Source organism: Bidens hawaiensis, unplaced genomic scaffold (genome assembly GCF_021521415.1).
Source record: "Bidens hawaiensis isolate Kalapana, Puna unplaced genomic scaffold, B.hawaiensis_p1.1 tig00046357_1, whole genome shotgun sequence".
Lineage (NCBI taxonomy): Eukaryota > Viridiplantae > Streptophyta > Magnoliopsida > Asterales > Asteraceae > Bidens > Bidens hawaiensis.
The window spans coordinates 28,049-39,476 of record NW_027498281.1 but is presented as its reverse complement, the minus strand read 5'-3'; the positions used below and the strand labels follow the sequence as shown (position 1 = coordinate 39,476).

At 36.7% G+C, this 11,428-nt stretch overlaps 1 pseudogene; it reads left to right on the top strand.

The window, feature by feature from the left end:
- Positions 1-1,129: 1,129 nt before the first annotated feature.
- LOC143596408 (protein SICKLE-like) lies at positions 1,130-1,858 on the top strand (annotated as a pseudogene).
- Positions 1,859-11,428: the final 9,570 nt, after the last annotated feature.

The window sequence follows — 11,428 nt, the reverse complement described above, 5'->3', positions numbered from 1 at the left end:
CTGAAACTACGTTTTATGAATTTTTGAATAACATTTTGTTTGGTTTTTTTCTTTTGGGCCATTGGATCTTAAAATGTTAGGGCCTAAAAATGTTTTTTGACCCAAAATGATAAATTTGGGCCTAAATCATATTTTTAATTATTAACTAATTGATTATTATACATTTTGGCTAAAATACGCGTGTTACCTACTTTTCTTAGTGAACTGTGGTTTTCATCCATATGGTTTGTCCAAATATGCGGTTTTAGTCCAATATTTTAAATTTGCGATTTTCGTCATTGTGGTTTCATTTCACTTGCAATTAAACCCGAATTCATTAACCCCGTTAAGTATGGTCGTTAAACCCATCACCGTGCCCTTCACGTGAGGGGCAATTTTGTCCTTATTATCCACAAATACACCCCAGCCCCTCACGTGAGGAGGCTTGCGAATTAAGACTGAGGTTTATTTATGGAGAAAAAGGACAAAATTGCCCCTCACGTGAGGGGCACACTGATGGGTTTAACGACCATACTTAACGGGGGTAATGAATTCGGGTTTAATTGCTAGTGAAACGAAACCATATGGACGAAAATCTCAAATTTGAAACTATTGGACTAAAACTGCATATTTAGACAAACCACATGGACGAAAACCGCAGTTTACACTTTATTTCTTATAAATTACATAAAATAAAAAAATGAAAATCTATAAATTTGGTTTGGTAACGGTTTTTATTACATGCAGAACCAAAACTGAACCGTAAGTTCAATTTTTACGAAAACATAAAACCAAAATGTCGGTTTTATGTTACGGTTCGATTTTTGACTTTTTTTGGTTTCATGGACACTCCTATCAAAATCTGTTTGGTCTCTTCTATGCTTTGACTTTTAAGAACATCAATATGGTTTATTAATTGACTTAGGGTGCATTTTATTATTACCAGTTTAGTCACCTCAGTCACTGATCATACACTGCATAAATTCTTGTGCTTTTAGCGGATTAAGGCTTTATTTCCTTCAAAATATGATCATATAAGCCACCTTTAAAACAACTATAGAGTAACACACTATCCTGTTTCAGCTTACATTGATGTATTCAATCATGTAATATTTGTATACATTCTGTAGGATAGTTCACAACCGAGTCAATGGAAGAGTCGACTCAGAGACGAGAAGGACTAAAAGCTATGCGAATGGAAGCTTCACAAGCGGATGCAACTCATAATAATAATAATAATAATAATAATAATAATACTAATAACCAGTCAGCTGTGGTCTCTCAAACCCGTTACTTGAATCAGCAACTAACCCTGAAAGTCGGACGCAGACTGTTTCTCAAAGCTTTAATTATTACACCAACCCAATGGCTGCATATTCTGGTAAACGTCTGACCAAACCCGCAAATGCAACAACCGCATGGATATTATGCGAATTCTAATTATGCTTATTCATCTAACCCGAGTTGGAGAGCAATAGTCCTAACCCTAGAGGTTACCATGGCCCAGGAGGTGTCGGTTTTCCTGGCCCCCATTTCACGAACAACCCGGGTCATGGCTACCCTAGTCCTGGTCCCAACTTAAGGAATAACAACTTTAACCAAGGTAGAGGGTATGGGAACAACATGACCTCGGGTCCAAGTTCTGGGTGGGGACATAGTCATGTTATCGGCTGAAGACCGGCCCGACCGTTTTTTCAACAAGTCAATGGTAGAAGACCCTTGGAAGTTTTTAGAGCCTGTAGTTTGGAAGTCACTTAAGAAGCAGTGGCTTCCACATTCCGTTAATGCGAAAAAGCCTCGTGTTTCAGAGTCTCCAAGACAGTCTAGCCTTGCTGAAATCTTGGCTGCATCGTTTAATGGAGCTGCGGATGATTTGTAGAGTGATTATCTGTGTTTGGATTTGGTTATGTAGTTCAATCTGTTTCTAGTCTGTTGGTTTTGTTATTAAGGAATAATATGTGATTGTTAACTAAGTTTATATGAGCACTAGTTTAAGGCCCGTGTACACTACGAGTAATTCTTGAAAATATAATATTTAATAAATAATCAGTATATAAGAAAGAATAAACCCGTAAGTTTATATGAGCACTAGTTTAAGGCCCGTGTACAACACTATTAATACGGTGGTTGTATAATAGTCTTTAAAACAAATTTAAAGTAAAAGTAATTATAAATATAAAATATTTTAAAAAAGTATGAAGTAAATATTAAATTAATAAATAATGAAGCATAATTTTAAGAATGATAATTATTATTTTACTATTATAAATTTATTAAAAATGGTGAGGTTTAATGTAGGAGTGAAAAGATACAAAAATTGTAGCCTTTTATTAGAGAGTATAGATATAGATTGTTGGTCATGCGAGGTTTTTTAGGTGACATGATGAGTCATTCTAAATTAAGAACAAGCTCAAAGAATTTAATTGAGAAATTTCATTTTGATTCAAACTTTATTAATTTAGATAATATGTTTCATTGACCTACATTGAACCAAACAATTTCATAGCTTATAACTTTATTTATTGAAGCATTGTCTTGAAATATTACAACGGATGTACGAATTGCTGATGGCATTTGTTCAGTTACGAGCAATTGGGCCACACAAATGAATAATTAGAGATGAACAAAAAAAAAAAAATACCTAGTTATTTTTATTTATTTTTTCACAACATTATATATATTAATTAATAATTATTAAATATATTTTAAAGAAATTATATAAATGCCAGGCTCGTTTAAGCTCGCGAGCCGGCTTGAGCTCGATAAGTAAAGCCCAGGATCGGGCTCGTTTATTAAACGGGCTTATGTTTAGGCTCGAGCTTGGGCTCGATTAAGCTCGGCTCGAGCGAGTTTTTAACGAGCCGATCTCGAGTAGCTCGCGAGCACTCGGCTCATTGGCACCCCTAGTTTCGCCCATAAACCGGTTTTGTACACCTAGTGAGACAGAAAAAAGTGGACCTTCTTGCATCCACCATGGTGTTGGGCCGAAGCTGAAGCGACGCATCTATAAGTTGATTCAGTTTATAATTTTATATTTGTGTTTTCATTTCTCTTTAACAACGGGATTATATTAGAAAGCATGACTAGCAAGATACGAGACAAACGGAAAGAAAATATTACATGACTAAAAGAGGGTTTTCAGCTCGCCCCGTGCCCATGGTGGGTGGTTCCTAGCACCACACACACGACTTAGCTACCACCCTTTGAACCACAAACTAATCTTAGCCACAAGGGATGAAAATGAACCTCGATCTCGAAACAATCTTGCCCATAGGGTATGATACAAGTTTGAGATTACTTTTGAAATTTTTGGTAGGTTTGAGATGGATATGAGATTTGTAATATGACCGATTACCCAACCCGATAACATCTCCGTCTACCCGATTATACACCAAGTAACCCAGCTTATAGTACACCTTAAAAATATTATTTACTTTTAGTGGAATTGTTTTCTTGGTACGTTTTTGTTTATAACAATTATTTGTTTTAATAGATTAGTTACTGACAACATTTTATAGTTTCAATTTTGTAACTGACTAATAGTTGTTTACCCAATGTAGTTAACTAAATCCAAATTGTCAAACTCGATAGATACCGTATGTATTTTCGATATGTATACCTCTTGCTATCCCTAAACCCGCCCCAAACCCGACTCTCCCCCATTAACCACAACTAAAGCATAAAACCTGGGGAATTTTTCGGCTAGGCACATATTTTGACACTAAGTGTGATTCTGAAACACAGTTTCGTCTCCACAATGAATCTAGTTATGATTGAATTTAGCGGAAATTTTGATTCATTTAGTTTCCTATAATATTTCAACATAGTTTCGATTCAGTTTTCTAAACACTGTTTAATAAACATACGTTTTAATTTTGTTAAAATTAAATTTGAACTCTTGTGTTTCTCTAAATGAATTCTACTATATTGGGTTTAGTTATTTTAATATTTAAAAATCGTTCTTTGATATTGTTTTAGTCAAAAATTACTGAAGCAAAAATTGAGCAAATTAGTGAGGTGAGGTAGTGTGCTTTTCAGTAGTGAGAAAAGTGGTAAGTAATATATTTGACTAATGCAGTAAAACTAAAGGTTGACACAACGATATAGAGAGGAAAAAACTTTAGATCCCGGTGAGGATCCTCGGAAAACAACCTCAGGATGGGATAATTATCCCCTGCCTCAGTTTATTAATGAAAATGGTTGTTATAGCTCGGGAACTGGTTGAGAACGAAAGCTAGAATGCAAGTGTAAGTATTGTAAGTGCAGAACTTGTGTCCTATAACGTTCTCTATAGCCTCACTTATATAGGAAATGAAAATAACAAAAAGTGCTATAAATCCGGGAACCCTAGCCGCCATGAATGATTAACGACTCAGTGTTCATCCCACGTGTATTTCAGCTGTTTCCCCGATCTTTTAAATAGAATAAGTCATCTAGTCGTTGTAGACCGTTTGAGTCTTGCGTAACCTACAAGCATAAATAAATATAACAAACATAGTTAGTTAATTCAGGATCCTGCCTCTAGATAGGAATCCTAGCTGCTAGGGTAATGGCCAGAATCACGTTCGAGATAAAATGACCCCTAACAATTGTCCCAAAAAATGTTACAGCTGTAAACCATTAATGCCAAGTTGTCACATTATTCCCACTTGATAATACTTTCAAATTTTGATGGCCTGAGGTAACTTGATAAGATTTGAGCGCAATTTCCGATGTTGAATTAACCGCCTCATATTTTATCTCGAAACCCCTATAATTACTCTTCATTTGTTTTAAAATATTCATCCATCTTCCTTAATCAGGTAATCTTTCTCTCTCTTTTTAGGGTTTATTCTTTTCTCCCTCTTTATGCCGATCATGACCAAAAAACGATCCCGGGAGTCCGCTTACAGCAGTGGATCATACACCTTAACTTCGAATGTCAACATATCCTCGCTGAGCCCGATTTCGAAACTTGTACCTTCTCCGATTTTGACCTTTCATATCTTCAGTCCGGTAACGCTTTCCCTGCCGGAGCTAAATTCCTTCCTTTTAAACAAACTCTCCATTCTTACTATATCTCTAAGAAATGGGTTGGCTTCTCGCTTATCCTTTCACCATTGGCTAAACCAATCCTTTTCTCGATTTTATCGCCCGTTTCTTCAAAGTCACCGGTATTAACTATATTTAAGCTATGCCAATGTTGTGGAGGGTCTTGGCTCAACAAGCTCATCACAAGTCGCAACATTGAATTGCAAGTATCCGATTTAGCCGTTGCCTATAATCTTAGAACCCATGGCTCTAGCCGTTCATGCTCCATGTGAAAGCCGACCAAGTTCCCCTGATCCTAGAAACAAAAAGAAATGATGGACAATGGTATAAGAGATTCTTCTTCATCCAAAGGGATTCTATTCCCGGAGGCGAGGAACTCCCTTACCAGTGGGTTAAGAAGGGTAGGAAGCAATTAAGAAATAAAGGACATAATTGATACTTATCTTGTTTTTTTGTCTCTTATTTCCAGCGTAGTTTTTTGATCTCGTGACTCCAACGTGTGCCGCTCTGAGGAGGATTCATGCCATTTTGGGGATTCCCAAGGTAGATCGCTCCTTCCAGTTTGAAGTCTTAATATATTTGGAATCCGAGCAATCATTAAACGGAACCATGTCAGATGAGATTATTATCTTCATAATTTCTGATTATTTGATATGTTGTTGTCTTTAGGATCTCAATCTTGTTTCATAGAAGGCCAAGGATTAGGTTTGGACGATATGGACAATTTTATCTCCAAGAGGGAATCCGCTATTGTAGTATTTACCAAGGCGCTTCCTCTAGCTTCCCGGACCAGAGCTTCTACCTCCAAGAAGAGGAAAGATATCGAGGCAACAGGTGCTACTGCTGACTCACTCAACTTTGAAAATGTCGAGCCACTCCTCATCCATGTTAGGATCCTATAAATTTTGTTAGTTGTAGGTAATTATTATTATGACAATACTTGACCAAGATTTATCGAGATGATCTCCACGATGTCAAAGTGTAGAAGCTAAAGCGCCTAATCATAGTAGCATAGCCGAGGCTAAGCCTCTATATATTAAGAAGATGACAACAAAGTTTGATCGATTGAGGAAGGAGCAAGCTGACCTCAAAGCCGCCCATGCCAAGGAGCTAAGTGAGTTCAAGACTCAACTAAGGAAGCATGCCACTTACTCCATATGTTGTTTTAGGATCAAGTTGATGGATGGCTAGGAAGCCCGACTTTGATGCATTTTATTAGGAACTCGAAGGGTTAAAGGTGATGGAGGTAGAGATCGGGGATGAATTGGGCTTGTCTTCTGAGGAGGATCCCGCAGAATCAAGCAAGGCTGTTGAGGAGAAGGCTAGAGATGCCGGGGTGAAAGCTGGAGATGGAGACAAAGTAGTGCAGGCTGGGATGATAGTTGGTTTCTCGGATGGGCATTGAAGGATTATGAAGACAAGGCCCGCGCTCCTCTTTATTTGATGGCATTCGATATGGTTGTACTCGTGAACAATTTACTTTTCCTGTTATGTGTTTGTGGTCTTTTGAACAATTACTATTTATGTTTTTAAGAAAATGGATAGTTTAAGGTGGAGGGATCTTGAGTTTCAGGATGAAGCCTTAACTATCCATAGCTATAGGAAAACTTTTCTAATATCTCTGATGGAGGGATCCTGAGTTTCATAATGAAGTCAGAGATATTAACCTTGATAAATATAATGGTAACCTTTTACTTTTACTTATGTCTATCTCATTTTATTTGTTAAAAGATTATTGGTAAAAACGTTGGTTGAAAAAAAATACTTAGAAGAATAACTCTTTACCACGTAGCTAGAAAAGCAAATATATGATCAAACCTGGCAGGGGTAGGATAAGCTTTACTTTGATAGGCTTCTTAATTTCCATAAATCCATTCAATCGTCATAATTTCTACCTTGGTTTGAACTTTGAAATCATGTAAAATAATGTTAAGATGATAACTGAGATTTTTAAATGATCTCGAGGATATTGGGGAAGATCTCAAAAGTAGTTTTGATCGGAAAGATCCCGAGAATAATCTCGAAAATAACTTTGATCTTGAGTTAATAGATAAATATCGAAGACTTAGGAAAGTGACATGAAAATGCCAAGACCTTACGTAGACACTTGGGACAAGCCAATCGTGAGTGACATGAAAATGTCAAAGACTTTTGTAGTTACTTGTGACAAGACATGGTTCTATAAAATTTCCTTGTTATTCCATTGATAATACTTGAGAATCCTACAAGTAACCAATAACAACGAAATTTTCAGCCACCATTAAGATGAACTGGTCCCGCCATCTTGAATTACATGTGAACACATGAGATCCTGGCGAGGTGTTTAAACCCAATTGGTAAAAAGGTGAAAACCTTTAAACCTTTGAAGGGATTTATTCCTTAAACTTAGAGAGGTGGCCAAACCCCTAGGAATGCATTCACTTCTTAGTCGAGATCCCAATTCTGCAAAGCACTTGAACCTTTGTGAGGGTGGGTTAGCTTGGCTAACACCCCGCCGATGCTTAAGTCAGTAATGGGTTTTAAGAATAATGATAAAAATAATTGAAATAGTAAAGTTAGAATATATACCATACCAAGATAGAAACAAAATTCTAACTTACATGAAATAGAGTTTAAGGTGAACAACATTCCAGGATCTTAGTGTTTTGGACAAAAATCTGCTAAGGATAATGTATCCAAATCTATTAAGTGAGGTATAGTGCTTACACGGAAATGATGAGTGTGTAATCGTAATCTTGGTGAACACAATGATTTGATCACGAGGGAAAAATCCCTTGAATACGATAATCTTACTTCGGTCAAAACTTAACAAGGCAATCTTTGATAAAATGACTTCGGTCAAGGATTAACAAGATAATCTTTGGTCGAATCACTTAGGTCAAGGATCAACAAGGTAACCTTTGGTCGGATTGCACGTGATTATAGTAATCTCCGGCACAAAAAACCCCCGGACAGTGAAAACTATCACCGTCAATTATATTGATAAATAAAAGGTGATTACAAGTATTGTGGAGTTGATGATCGAGATTACAAAGCAAACTAGTGAGTAGAGAGAATTATTTGCTTCTGCTCTAGTGCGTGTGATAGTACATGTGTCTACCTACTCGATCATATCTCAATTATATATATAAGATAATAACTCACTGGAGTTATTAATAATTAAGACTATTAACTAATTTTCCTAAAAATCCGCGTTTATCTTGAATATAAACGTAACAGCCACTTGGTAGACCAAGTCTTGGACCCGTTACACTTGATAAATATCAGCCTTCATATAAGAAACAACTGTTAATAGCACCAAATACCGAGGATCCATGATCCTGACGTAGCTCTGGAACTCTTCAGAATGATAATTGATCCAGACACGTCAATATCTTCTTGACTGCAAGTTAGTGCATAGACTGAGTCTTCTAATCGTTACACCTGCTAAATATAAGACTACACACGAGAACAACCGTTTAATAAATAATAAGTACTGTGGATCCTTGATCCTGACGGGATCTGGAACACACGGTAAGGATAATTGATCCAAAACATATGCCAGGATAACATATCCTCAATGTCAAATTTCTGTGCACTAAGAATTTCCCCCAAAATGGCGGTTGTGATAAGATCACAGCTGTCATTTTGCCCTTGAATTCAAACTTCCTACAAAAACATATGAGATTTAACAAGCTGGATATAATTGTCACATATCAATGGAGTTTCCATGGGAACTTCCCTTCCGGCTGTATATCCTTTTCCCTGCAAATCATGAACAACTAGTAACACCTGTTTAACCCGGGTGGATGGTCCATTTTTATGAATGGTGAAATCCGGGTTAAGATTTTTGGATAAGTCTAGGTGACTTATGTTTAATAAAACTTTTGACTATTCGCTTGTTACTTGTTATTTTGAAAGTTTGTTTGATATAGCTTAAGTCTCATTGAAAGTTTTAAGAAATAATATTCTTTAGTAAAAAGTTTTTAGGATAAAATATCCTTGAAAAAATAAACCAGGATCTTAAATCCTTATAAAAATTTAGATTGAGAATAATAAATCCTTTTATCTATAAAGATATAAACTGAAATCAAATAAGTGTAAACCGATAAACAGAAATCATACCGTAAGGTCAGGTTAGACCTAAGTTACCATAAGTATTGATCCTTTTGCAATCCTTATAAAACTGAATTTAAGGATTTTGAATCCATAAGTATTGATCATTCGGTAATCCTCAGAATCCATAAGTAGGATCTTTCCATCCATAGCAGATAACTGATATGCTTATTTTCTTGCCTCAACCTCGATCTTGTATGGTCCTTCCTATATGGGTGCTAATTTTCCATCCTTAGGATCCGTTGTATTCTGAAATGCCTTTCTTATTACTAGATCTCCCACTTGAAATCTTCTTATCCTGATGTTCTTGTTGTAGGATTTGGTGATCCTTTACTAATATGCTGCCATACGGATTCTTGCAGAATCCCCGAGTTCATCTATTACGTCAAGATCATCGGAAAGATCTTGATTGTTGGTTTTAGAATTCTGTAGGCAAGATCTTGTAGTAGGGATCACCATCTCGATCAAAATCATCGCTTCAGTCCCAGACACTAAAGATAAAGGAATTTGACCTGTTGCATTCTTCGATGTAGTTCGATCTGTCCATAATACGAATGGTGAATCTTCAGCCCACTTTCCTTTCTTTGTCCCCAACTTCTTCTTCAAATTGTTGACGATGATGTTGTTTGAAAATTATGCTTGTCCATTGGCTTAAGATTGTATTAGCATGGATGTGATCATCTTTATTCCCCACGCAACACAAAAGTCGGTAGTTATTTTTCCAATGAATTGAGACCAGTTTTCATAGATGATCTTGGCTGGGATTCCAAAACGTGTGATGATATTTCTTTTGATGAAGGATATCACCTCTTGTTCTCTAACTTGTACAAATGCCTCTGCTTCGATCCATTTGCAAAAGTAATATGTCATTGCTAACATGAAAACCTTTCCTATTGGAACCTCTGGTAGTTTACCCACAATATCCATTCCCCACTTCATGAAGGGCCAATGAGATATGATCGGATGAATAGGTTTAGGTGGTTGATGAAGAATGTTGTTATGTCTTTGACAGGTATCACCCTGTTGAGCATAGACCACTACATCCTTCCTCATGGTTGGACAATAGTAGCTAGCCCTAAGGATTTTGGAGAATAATGATCGAACCCTAGTGTGATTCCCACAATCACCTTCGTGGATGTCTTTTAGAAATTTTTGCATTTCAGGATCCTCCAGACATCACAAGTACGGACCTGCAAGAGATTTTTTTATAAAGAATATAATTTAAGATTACGAATATGGTATAACAACCCATAAAATAAGAAAAAGGAAAAGTTAAGAAGATGAAAGAAGTGAACTCCATCCCATATTGGTGGAGGAAAGAAAATGGAAATTCTTCCACCTTGGTATAAATAAGAAAGTGAATTATTGTCCCACATCACTAGATTATAAAACTAGTAAGCTATCTATAAGAAGGATAGTTTATATGATAATGTTCTTATAAGACAAATCACACCCAGTGGTCCTAGCGGAGGGTGCAATGCACCAGACGTGCACCGACTTAGGAGAACTGCGATGGGCGCAATGTGGCACTTTAATGGCGCACTTTGCACTTCGCTCACTTGAAAGTCACCTTAGTGTTTTTGAAAACTTGTTTCTTCGCGTCGCCTTAGTGTTTTGAAAACTTGTTTCTTCGCGCTGCACGAAGAAATGCATTCAAGCTCCTTCGAGATACGCGAAGCACTATTAGTTATCGGAAAAATCTTTTGTCCTTCGTGCTACGCGAAGTAATCCTTCGCGCTATGCGACATGATTGTCACGCAACAGTGACACATTGCCTGCCACGTGGCATGCCAATTGGCCTAGCTAAGGCTGACTCGACAAAGCTATGGTTGCTTTGCGCTACGCGAAGCCGTTAATTGTGTTGGTTCGCGCTAGGCGAATAAACCAAATTTCAACTATAAATAGGAGGGAAAATCAACCTTCATTCTTCGTCCTAAAACTGATTTCTCTCTCACTTTTTCTTATATTTAGAAGTTGATATAATACCCCCGAGTAGTCATAACGATACCCTCTCCAGTCGATAGAAACTTTTATGCACGAATCCGAAAGCACTACCTGTACAAGGTAAAACATTGTGCCATCGTGTAAAGTTTCTAATATCATGATTGTTTTTATAATTATTGGGTTTATGCTAATTTAAATATGCTACATTGTGTGTAACCTAGGTGTTTAATACCATGAAGCACTCACTTATTATAAACGAGACATTCGAGTTTTTATACAACTCACATTTGCGTGAGACAACTGGTTTTCCAATACTGTCATGATGATTCTTAAAAACATATTAAACTCATGACAGATAATTCAAATATATTTTCAAAGG